Here is a 10,466-nt window from a genome sequence, read left to right on the forward strand (position 1 = left end):
TTTAAAGCCCCTGTAGAAGGTGTTAATATTCTTGTGATATTCTTTTGATAGCTGGATTTCCAGAACTAAAAAACAGGCTAGATCTTCCACTTTTTGAAAATTCTGGAACTCCAAAACCATAATCCATTCATTTTAATGAAATAGAAAATCTCCCAATGTTCCCAAGTGTGGCCTTGCCAGAGATCCCTGTTAGACCATTATAAGCTCTATCTCAAACATTCTGTTACATTGCAGGGTGTTAGCCTGCCCACTGTCATCAGTTACACTGAGTCTGAGGTTGGACCAAGCTGGTGACAGCGGCAGATAAGATCTCAGAGAGCACAGATGACAGGCTATGTGACAACTTACAAAACTACATACAAGCTTTGCTATTCACACTGAGAATTCACACCAAGAAAAAGACTACTCATTTTAGAGAATGCCACTCCACCAAAACGCTTCCTATTCACTCCCAATGCCTCCCTGAATCACTAACAGCTCTGCACAGAGTCAAACACATTGCTTTTGGGCCATTATGAAGAACACATCGCTTATAGTATGAATGGCCGGCACCTACAAACAACAAGACATCAGTCATGAAAGTGGGTCAATTGGTGTATCTGCACGCACATATCACCAGTGGGTCAGCAGGTTCCGTGCACAGTGTCAAACATCCAGTGGATCAGTAAGTTATGTGCACCATTACACACATCCAGTGGGCCGGTAGCTTGTGTGCATACTGTCACGCACCCAGCGGACCAGTAGGGTCACGGGCAGTGTTACACATACAGTGGCAGAGAACAGCAAATGCAATGTCATATTAGTGAGTTTTTCCCAGACACTTCCTGGAGTCTCTGTTATAGACAGATGTGACAGAACCTGAGAGTCACTCAGACAGCCACTCAGGGAGGAATGCAAAATAAAGAGCAAGGAAGGTGCAGCAAGAACCATGCTGAATGGCAGCTGCAGCTCTCCTCAATGTTAGACTACACGCAGTATGTGATAAATCAGAACCCCAAACACATAGCGTCACTATCACCCTGGTTGGCAGCTTTCGAAGTAGAAAAGTTACCCTGTCTGGATGCGATGCATCCTAGGTTAACGAGAGATGTAAGGGTGGAAAATTCAGAGGCTCTTGCCACAATTTTCCTCCTTCAATAGGTACCAGAAAACTGGAGGAATGCAAATGTAACACCCCGTTTAAAAAAAAACAGGAAATGGGATAATTCATCTACATGCCAGCATCTACAGGCACATCAGTGGTGAGGAAATTTTTAAAGACAATAATTCGGGGCAAAATTAATTGTCATTTGGAGAAGTATGGACTAATAAATCAAAGTCAGCACGAATCTGTTAAATGCAAATCGTGTTTGACTATCTTGATTAAGTTCTTGATGAAGTAACAGAGATAACAGGTTAATGCAGACGTATTGTATATATTGACAACATTCAGGCTTGGGTTGATAAGAGGCAAATAACATTCGCGCCACACAAGTGCCAGGCAATGACCATCTCCAATAAGAGAAAATCTAACCATCTCCCCTCGACATTCAATGGCATCACCATCGCCAGATCCCCCAATAACAACATCCAGGGGGTTACCATTGACCAGCAACTAAACTGGAGCAGCCATATAAATATTGTGGCTACAAGAGCAGGTCAAAAGCAGGGAATTCTGTGACAAGTAACCCACCTCCTGACTCCCCAAAGGCTGTCCACCGTCTACAAGGCACAGGTCAGGAGCATGATGGAATGCTCTTCACTTGCCTGGATGAGTGCAGCCCCAACACCACTCAGGAAGCTCAACACCATCCAGAACAAAACATATGGTCGACACCATATCCACCACCTTAAACATTCACTCCCTCCACCACCGATGCGCAGTAGAGCAGTGTGTACCATCTACAAGATGCACTGCAGCAACTCGCCACGCTTCCTTCGACAGCACCTTCCAAATCCACGACCTCTTCCCCCTAGAATGACAAAATCAGCAGACACGTGGGAACACCATCACCTGCCAGTTCCCCTCCAAATCGCACACCATCCTGACTTGGAAATATATCACCATTCTTTCACTGTCACTGGATCAAAATCCTGGAACTCCCTCCCTAACTGCACTGTGGGTGTACCCGCACCAGATGGACTGTTGCAATTCAAGAAGGCAACTCACCACTGCCTTCTCAAGAGTAATTAGGGATGGGCCACAAATCCTGGCCTTGCCAGCAATGCCCACATCCCATGAAAGAATAAAAAAAGATTTTCAAAAAGGCTTTTAACTAAGTACCACATAATAGATTTGTTAGCAAAATTGAAGCCCATGGGATTAAAGGGACAATGGCAGCATGGATACAAAATTGTCGAAGGAACAGAAAGCAGAGTATTAGTGAGAGGTTGTTTTTCAGACTGGAGGAAAGTATACAGTGGTGTATATTAATGAACACGATTTAGGTATATACAGGGTATAATTTCAAAGTGTGCAGAGATTCAAAATGCAGTAAACAATGAGGAGGTTAATGACAAACCTCAGGAAAACAGACAGACTGGTGAAACTGGCAGTCACATGGCTGATGAAATTTAATGTGTACAGTGATTAATTTTGGGAGGCAGAATGAGGAGGCAATATAAATTGTTTGGTACAATTTGAAAAAGGAGTGCACATACACAAATTTTTGAAGAAGGTGACAGGTCAAGTTGAGAAGGCTGTTGAAAAATAAAAGGATACGATGAAATCCTTGGCTTTGTTCGTACAGTAATAGAGTGCAAAGGCAAAGAAGTTATGCTAAACCTTATAAAACAGTGGTTAGGCCTCTGCTGGAATATTGTGTCCAAGGAAAGAAGCCAAGTTCTTAGAGAAGGTGCAGAAGAGATCTACTAGAATAGTACTAGCGATGAGAGAATTCAGTTATGTGAAGAGACTGGAAAAGGTTGGTTTGTTCTGCTCAGAGCAGAGAAGGTTAAGCAGAGATTTGATAGAGGTGTTCAAAATCATGAGCAGTTTTAATGGAGTAAATAAGGATAAATTGTTGCCAATTGCAGAAGGGTCGGTAACCAGAGGACATGGATTTATGGTGATCAGCAAATGGACCAGAGAACACATGAGGAATTTTTTTTTAAAAACACAGCAAGTTATAGTGATCTGGAATGCACTGTCTGAAAGGGAAGTAGCAGATTCAATAGTAGCATTCAACATTCAAAACAGAATTGGATAAATACTTGAAGGGAATATAAAAAAAAACAGGGCTATTGGGAAAGAGCTGGGGAGTGGGACTAATTGGATATCTCCATCAAACAGCTGACACAGGCACAATGGGCTTGAATGGCTTTCTTGTGTTGTATATTTCTATACATAGCTAGTCAGAGCCAATACCTCACTGATCACCATGGAATACACAGGGACAGAGGGCACTTCCAACAGTCTTAACTGCCGAATCTAGCAGGAAGATCAAGAAGCATCCTGGATAGAAAAAGTACATATGTACATTCTAAGTAGAATAACCCTGCCCTGCCTCAGCTAGTTAATTCCCAGAAGGCCTGTGTCTCACTAAAGGTGCCAACTGGTTACAGCGTCTGTGGAACATGACAGAGACAAGACCAAATTACATGCAGCCGATATTCAGTACATACCCACACACACAGACTGACGATAAAGATACAGTACACCCCCAGATATATGTGCAAGATCAAAGTTGCCTGTGCCAACTCTTTGAAAACAATTAATTTTATCCCTGATTAGTGTCTCTAAAAATTTGCCCACCACTGCTGTTAGACTGACTGGCCTGTAGTTGCGGGGTTTATCCTTCTCCTTTTTTGAACAGGGATGTAACATTTTCAATCCTCCAGTCTTCTGGCATCACCCCAGTATCTAAGAAAGATTTGAATGTTCTGGCCACAAGTCACGACTGTGGCAATGTACAAGGTGATAGTTAGAGACTGTCTGCAGTTTCAGGCACCCTATTATAGAAAGCACTTTAGTGCAAGAGAGAGAATTCAGCATAAATTCAACAGGATGAATCCAGGGATGCAAAACTATAGTTTGAGGAGATGAGATACTCGGACCAGTTTCATGGGAGCAGAGAAGCCAATGGCAAGAGAGAGCAGGGCAGTGAGATTAGTTTGGGATTGATAAGCTGTGGGAGAAAGTGGACGGGTATTAGGCTTGGATTGCTTCAGCAAAAAGCCAGCCAAATATGATTCAGACAAGGAAAGGGTAGGGCCCATCGGAGATGTACAGGGGAACTTATGCATGGATGCAGAGTTTTTTGTTTCAGTCTTCATAAAGGAAAGGGTTGATGCAGACATTGTAGTTAAAGAGGAAGAGTGTAAAATATTAGATACGATAAGCATAAGAGGAAGTTCTTGAGGGTCTGATATCCCTGAAAGTGGATAAGTTGCGTCCCAGGTTGTTAAAGGAAGCCAGGGAGGAAATAGCAGATGCGCTGAGGATCGTCTTCAAATCCTCACTGGATACAAGCGAGGTACCAGATGATTGGAGGTCTGCAAACGCTGTACCATTGTTTAAAAAGGGTGCGAGGGATAGGCCAGGTAATTCTCGGCCAGTCAGTCTGACCTCAGTGGTGGATAAATTGTTAGAATCTATTCTGAGGGATAGGATAAATTGCTACTTAGAAAGGCACGGATTAATCAGCGAGAGTCAGCGTGGATTTGTTAGGGGAAGGTCATGTCTTACTAACTTAATTGAGTTTTTTGAGGAAGTAACAAGGAGGATTGATGAGGGTCATGCAGTGGATATGGTTTACATGGATTTTAGTAAGGCATTTGACGTGGCAGACTGGTCAGTAAAATGAAAGCCATGGGACACAGGGGAAGGTGGCATGTTGGATCCAGAATTGACTCAGGGACAGGAAACAAAGGGTAGTAGTCGACGGATGTTTTTGCGAATGGAAAGCTGTTTCCAGTGGTGTTCCACAGGGCTCAGTGTTGGGTCCCTTGTTGTTCGTGGTATATATTAATGATTAGGACTTAAATGTGGGAGGCATGATTCGGAAATTTGATGACACAAAATTGGCCGTGTAGTTAATAGTGAGGAGGAAAGCCGTGGACTCCAGAATGATATCAATGGTTTGGTTGAATGGGTGGAAAAGTAGCAAATGGAATTCAATCCAGAGAAGAGTGAGATATTGCATTTGGGGAGGGCAAATAAAGCAAGGGAATACACAATAAACGGGAGGATATTGAGAGGGGTAGAAGAAGTGAGAGACCTTGGAGTGCATGTGCACAGGTCCCTGAAGGTTGCAGGACAGGTGGATAGAGTGGTCAAGAAGGCGTTTGGATTGCTTTCCTTTATTGGCCGAGGTACAGTGTACAAAAGCAAGGATGTGATGCTGGAACTGTATAAAGCGCTGGTTAGGCCACAGCTGGAGTACTGCATGCAATTCTGGTTACCACGTTACAGAAAGGTCATAATTGCTCTGGAGAGAGTGCAGAGGAGATTTACAAGAATGTTGCCAGGGCTTGAGGGTTGCAGCTATGAGGAAAGATTGGATAGGCTAGGGTTGTTTTCCCTGGAACTGAGGAGGCTGAGGGGTAACTTGATTGAGGTGTACAAAATTATGAGGGCCTAGATAGATTGGACAGGAAGGACCTGTTTCCCCTAGCAAGGAGGTCAGTTACCAGGGGACACGGATTTAAGGTGATTAGTAGAAGGATTAGAGGGGACATGAGGGGAAATTTTTTAATGTAGAGGGTGCTGGGTGTCTGGAATTCGCTGCCAGGAATGGTGGTGGAGGCAGAGACCCTCAATTCTTTTAAAAGGTACCTGGACATGTACCTGAAGTGCTGTAACCTGCAGTGCTATGGATCAGGTTCTGGAAGGTGGGATTAGTTTGGGTGGCTAGTTTATTCGGACAGCGTGGACACGCTGGGCTGAATGGCCTCCTTCTGTGCTGTACTTTTTCTATGGTTCTATCAACTAAATGACCTCCTTCTGTGCTGGAAATTCCTATTAATGATTCATAATCAAAGCCAGTGGAGTGCTGGGAGAAGTCCCAGCAATTATATAACAGCTGGTCAATTTCTCATCTCACATCTACCACCAAACTGCCAGGAAGGGAACAGAAAATCCTCATTAATCCTTTCAATACAGCTTGCCTTTTAATATTGGGGCAGCACAGTGGTTAGCACCACAGCCTCACAACTCTAGCGACCCGGGTTCAGTTCTGGGTACTGCCTGTGTGGAGTTTGCAAGTTCTCCCTGTGACTGCGTGGGTTTCTGCCGGGTGCTCCGGTTTCCTCCCACAGCCAAAGCCTTGCAGGTTGATAGGTAAATTGGCCATTGTAAATTGCCCCTAGTGTAGGTAGGTGGTAGGGAATATGGGATTACTGCAGGGTTAGTATAAATGGGTGGATGTTCGTCGGCACAGACTCGGTGGGCTGAAGGGCCTGTTTCAGTGCCGTACCTCTAAATAAAAAAAATATTAATATACCTGAGTGTAGCAGTTCCTACAATCATTCCTTCTCACACTTCAGTAAACACTGAGGGAAAGTGCCCAGTAAGTACACGTCCCATTGCTTCATTCTGTACCACAAGATCTGACAGGATTCTCAGAATGCCTGTATATTAATGATACCTAATGTAGGTTTAGCACAGTGCCTGCACCCAACAAGAGTTAGTGAACCAGTAACTCCCACCCAAGGGGACTCAGCACCCTGAATAGAGCAGTCACCTGTTCAGGGGCTCACCCCATTCCTCATCCTCAGGAGCAGTTTCTAGTTAAAACTCAGCACAATGCACAGACTTGTCCTTTCTTAGGTACAAGAATCGATTAAGACAAGGCCTGTGCTTCAGCTGTCTGTTTCTCTACCAATCAAATTAACTGATCTACACAAAAACAGGATGAGCAAACAGGAAACAGCTTCAGGTGCATGTGCACAGACTATTTGTGTCAGGATTTTTCTGTCCTGTTTTAAGTTATGAAAATGACTTGTGGCTAGGCTCTATACTGGACGAATTATCATCCCGTGGATGCTTTTATCCACATGGTCTGACACCGACAGCCCAGGGGTTAGCATGGCAGCGAGAAGATACATAAATTGACAGCGAGCTGACATCTCATCAAATGCACAGTCTGATAACCACACACCTACCTCAGGGCCAAATATACTTTAAACAAGGCAAGGCTAACGAAGGGCCCAGGCTGAAAGGCTCCTCATCGTTTCCTAATCTGTAAAATCTTCTATTTTAAATCAAAGAGCCAAGCGGAGTGGTTCAGAAATTCAATAAGGCGCAATAACGGATCCCAATCACATCCCAGTGATACCGGAGTCTCCGCCCAACCCAGCCCTAAAGCAGTAAGATTGCAACACACCCTCAGCCGCGCCCCCTCCTCACAACCTCAAATCAGTGGTTGGCCCACCCGCATAACGTCATATCATTCCGCAGTATTTATTGGACAACCTGTTTTCAATCAAAAGCAAGTACTCTTATTGGCTGTTATATTCAAAAGCTTCACTTCCTTGTGTCAGTTACAGTAGCAGTTCAGAACGCCCGAATGATTTAAAGGAACAGGCACTTTTACCCTGTCACAACGTTGTTTTCAGGTCCTTCCCCCTAAAGACACCGATTCTCACTTCCACAGAAAGGGTGGATCCTTACACGTGGGTATTCTTCGCATTCAAGTCGAGATAGTGAGAGTCAACAAGTTATTGAACTGCAGAGGGCATCACAGGCCCTCCTGATCCTGTCCTTACTTGACATCCACAATGTTCATAATACACGAGTCGGGATGGTGACTGGATAGTGATGAGGAGTGGGATCCAAGCTGATTTTTTTCCACCACTTACTGTCACAAATGCTGCCCCGGGGGGATTTCTAACAGCACAGATAGGGAACCAAAACTGTAATGTTCTTGGTCTGTGTGACTTGGTCATCCACTGGATAAACTTGCTAATCCATCAGGCAGCTGCTTTCAATAATAATTTGAAAAGTGATGGCACTGCTGCGAATGGGCTGAGTATTTTAAAGCAATGTATGGTTAGGCACTGAACAGAGAGCGATACCATGAGACAGAAAGCAACACCGTGAGACAGAACACAATACTGAGACAGAGCGTGACACTCTCTTCAGAGAGTACACTGAGACAGAGTGACAACATGAGACAGAGCACGACACTGTGAGAGAAAACATGATACCGTGAGACAGGGCACAACACTGTTCAGAGAACAACACCGTAAGACACCATGAGACAGAACATGACACTATGAGACAGAGAGCAACACCACAAGACACAGAGCAACACCACGGGGGAAATTTTATGCTTTCCCCTCCGGCGGGATTGGAGGCGGGGAGAGCATGTAATCAGGTAGGATGGTGGCAGATGGAAACCCCACCACCTTCCCGCCTCCGCCGAAATTAAATCCAGGGCAGGACGGCCTGTGAATGGCCTGTAAAAGGCCTTCCTGCCCCATCACGAATTGAAGCCATTAAGTCAGCAATAATGCCCAATTAAGGCCTCATCCCGCCGCTGTTGCAATTAGCTGAGCGGCGGGCAGCCCTGTCGCCACATGGGAAGCACAGCAAAGAAAACCATGCCGGTTGCTTGCCAGTTGTTGCCGGGGGGGGGGGGTGGGGAGTGGGGTGGGGAGTGGGGGGTCCTTCATTTAAAGGCACAATGCCTAAACGAGGGACCTGGCATCAGGCAGGGGTGGCCTGCTTACAGTCACCCCCCCCCCGCCCTTGCTGCCAACCCCCTTACACCCCCCTCCGCAGAGACCCCCACCCCACAAGTACCCTCCCATCCTGACCTACCTGAAGCTTGGTCCTTGGGTGGGTGCTCCACCAGCAACAGCCACCACCTCCATGTGGCACTGCTCAGTTAAAGAGCTGCAGGCTCCAGCCTCTGATTGGTCAGCAGTGCAGTGGTTAGCACCGCAGCCTCACCGCTCCAGCGACCCGGGTTCAGTTCTGGGTTCAGTACTGCCTGTGCGGAGTTTGCAAGTTCTCCCTGTGACTGCGTGGGTTTTCGCCGGGTGCTCCGGTTTCCTCCCACAGCCAAAGACTTGCAGGTCGAAAGGTAAATTGGTCCTTATGAATTGCCCCTAGTATAGGTAGGGGAATTGAGGGAAGGTGAGGATGTGAGAGGGTAATGGGATTAATGTAGGATTAGTATAAATGGGTGGTGATGGTCAGCACAGACTCAGTGGGCTAAAGGGCCTGTTTCAGTGCTATATCTCTAAATAAATAAAAATAGCAGCTCTCAGAGGGCAGAATTCCATCACTGGGGTCCTTGATCCATGGAAGGCCCACCATTGTCCAGCTAAGTGCCTAATTGGCACTTGATTCGATGGGCCTCCCATACTGGTGACGCAGGGTTCTCGGTGGTGCTTTTGTTGGAGGTCAAGACCCCCATTGCCTGGGTAAAATCCCAGCCCATGAGACAGAGCACAACACCGTGAAATACAGAGAGTGACACTGTGAGACAGAATCGTAGAATTCGTCCAATTTTCCTCCGGAGGCTCTTTGAAAAAGCTATCCAATGAATTCCACTCCCCTGCTCTTTCCTAATAGACCTGCAAAATTTTCCCTCCAAATATTTATCCAATTTCTTTATGAAACAATGACAACTTATACAGCGCCTTTAATGTAACAAAACGTCTCAAGGCCCTTCACAGGATCATTATAAAACAAAATATGACACTGAGTCACTCAAGGAGACATTAGATTAGACGGCCAAGAGCTTGGTCAAAGAGGTAGGTTTTAAGGTGCCTTAAAGGAGGAAAGCGAGGTAGAGAGGTGGCGAGGTGTAGGGAGAGCATTCCAGAGCTTAGGGCCTTGGCAACTGAAGGCACGGCCACCAATGGTGGAGTGATTAAAATCAGGGATGCTCAAGAGGCCAGAATTAGAGGAGCGCAGATGTCTTGGAGGGTTGTTGGGCAGGGGAGATTATAGAGAAAGGGAGGGGAAAGGCCTTGGAGGGATTTGAAAACAAGGATGAGAATTTTGAAATCAAGACGTTGCTTGACCGGGAGCCAATGCAGGTCAGCGAGCACAAGGGTGATTGGTGAACGGGTCTTGGCGAGAGTTAAGACACAGGCAGCAGAATTTTGGATGACCTCAAGTTTACAGAGGGTAGAATGTGAGAGACCATCCAGGCCTGCATTGGAATACTCAAGACTAGAAGACAACAAAGGCATGAATGGGGGTTTCAGTAGCAAATGAGCTGAAACAGGGTCAAAGTCAGGTGATGTTACGGAGGTGGAAATAGACTGGCACTGTGCGAACCTTAGAGGGTAGTATAGAGTTGCACATGGTGAGTCAGTGCACATGGGTAGGCTGCAGCCAGGCCAGAGGGTAAAGGATAGTTCATGTGTGAGCTCACCAGAGGATGAGGTCACAGACGAGTTCTGCTATGGGGAACTCAAATGAGAACTGCAATGGGGAATGCTGATGATAAGCACACCGAGATGCTTGGTGCATTGGCAAGCCTGCCTGACAGCCTCTTGTCACTGGCTAGGAACATGGGAGAGTCTGG

General features: G+C 45.9%; 1 protein-coding gene across 2 annotated transcripts in view; it reads right to left on the reverse strand.

Annotated features, from left to right (window-relative positions):
- LOC137353254 (SUN domain-containing protein 2-like) overlaps positions 1-7,285 on the reverse strand; it is a 104,766-nt gene extending 97,481 nt beyond the window's left edge. The window contains exon 1 of one of the 2 annotated variants that reach the window (XM_068019329.1): positions 7,084-7,285. The gene's annotated coding sequence lies outside the window, so the exon portion shown is untranslated. Of the gene's footprint in view, positions 1-7,079 lie in introns of both variants that reach the window. The other variant, XM_068019330.1, reaches the window with a different exon arrangement.
- Positions 7,286-10,466: the final 3,181 nt, after the last annotated feature.

This window comes from Heterodontus francisci, chromosome 41, assembly GCF_036365525.1.
Source record: "Heterodontus francisci isolate sHetFra1 chromosome 41, sHetFra1.hap1, whole genome shotgun sequence".
Taxonomy (NCBI): Eukaryota; Metazoa; Chordata; class Chondrichthyes; order Heterodontiformes; family Heterodontidae; genus Heterodontus; species Heterodontus francisci.